This window comes from Chiloscyllium plagiosum, chromosome 39, assembly GCF_004010195.1.
Source record: "Chiloscyllium plagiosum isolate BGI_BamShark_2017 chromosome 39, ASM401019v2, whole genome shotgun sequence".
Taxonomy (NCBI): Eukaryota; Metazoa; Chordata; class Chondrichthyes; order Orectolobiformes; family Hemiscylliidae; genus Chiloscyllium; species Chiloscyllium plagiosum.
In genome coordinates, this window is record NC_057748.1 from 7,332,533 (window position 1) to 7,333,932 (window position 1,400).

Below are 1,400 nucleotides of genomic sequence, written 5' to 3' on the forward strand. Positions count from 1 at the left end.
GAGAGAGGGAGAGAAAAGAATAGGAGCTCTGGGAATGTTAAGCTGCTTCAGGAGATGTGGGAACACTTGCTCTCTGTAATACAAAGGGAGAGAGAGAGAGAGGGCGAGCCACACAAGTGAAGACCTACTGATATGACGGCTCCTGCATCTGGTGCAGACCACTAATGGATTGAAGTGGGAGGAAGGATTAATGTGAACCAAGAGAAACAGCCGTGCATCACTCATTCAAGGACAGCAGCAGGCAGAGAGGGTGTTAGAGCAAGCTGCCTGAAGTCTGAGAGAATCCAGGAAAGGGTGGGGGTGGGAAGAGAGAGAGAGAGAGGAGAAAAATCAGCACGGAATGAAACCGAGAGGGAGGGATGCACAATTGTAGGAGCTCAGGACCCACGTACCTAACTCTTACACAAAGACTGGAACAAACTGACTGAGGATCCATATCCACGGGTTCTGCTCTCTCTATACCTTCAGCATCTGCGAGAGAGGTGGTGGGAGGGCAGGGGAGGGGGAGAAAAAGGACTAACCCTTGCCCATTGGACTGAAGGCAGACAAATCGCTGATTGAAGATTTAAACCAGGAACTGGAGAGAGCTAAAGCAGCAACTCATTTAAACACCTGGCTCTGAGAACCCCCCAGATTGTTCATCAGGCAAGGCCTAATCCTCCCCAGATTTGGAATTTAACAAAAAAAAACTCCTCGATGATTTTTAACAGGAGGAAAAAAGAAGCAGGTACTTGTGTTTCTTTTCATTATTTCATTTTATTCTCCTTTTCCTAATGCAGTGGGTGTTTTCATTTGAATTCTGTCACGCTTTCATGTACCGGTATTCAATGTCATGTTCTGTGCAGGTACGTTCACTGCCTCTTGCTTCCCATCAGTGTCGGTAACTGGTACGTTTATCACAGGGTTAAACAGAATCTGTCATTTATTATGTGTGTGTGCTTCTGTTTCGGTTTGATTCTCATCAGTAGTTGTGGATTTTCTCAGTGCCTCCCTGTGTTAGTTCACAAGTCCAGTGACAACTTAGTCCCTCTGATTCCTTCCTGCCCCCCACCCCACCTCCCAAGCCCCCACTATGCTTCCCTTCAAAAAGCCGGTCCTTATGTGCAAAGGGGGAGTGATGTGTCTATAACGTGAGTGTGGCACTGTGTCTGTGTCTGACTGCTGACACACAGCATGCTGCATCCTGCACTCAATTTCCCCACCCCAACATTTTCACTTCCCCTCTGTCCACCTTTTCTCCCTCTCCTCCACAGCCATTATCTTCCATTCCATTTTTCTGCTGCCTCTCATCCTTTCCACCTTCTCCCTTCTCTCCCTCCTTGTGCACTGACCCTTCACCTTCCAAAACTGTGTTTTTCCTCTATCCTGTCCTTACTTTCTCCTGCCCCCCCCCATACTCT

General features: G+C 47.9%; 1 protein-coding gene across 1 annotated transcript in view; it reads left to right on the forward strand.

Moving 5' to 3' along the window:
* The first annotated feature begins 6 nt into the window (after positions 1 to 6).
* Positions 7 to 1,400, forward strand: part of syt3 (synaptotagmin III) — a 102,992-nt gene continuing 101,598 nt past the window's right edge. Inside the window, exon 1 of the mRNA XM_043679639.1 lies at positions 7 to 727. The gene's annotated coding sequence lies outside the window, so the exon portion shown is untranslated. The remainder of the gene's footprint in view (positions 728 to 1,400) is intronic.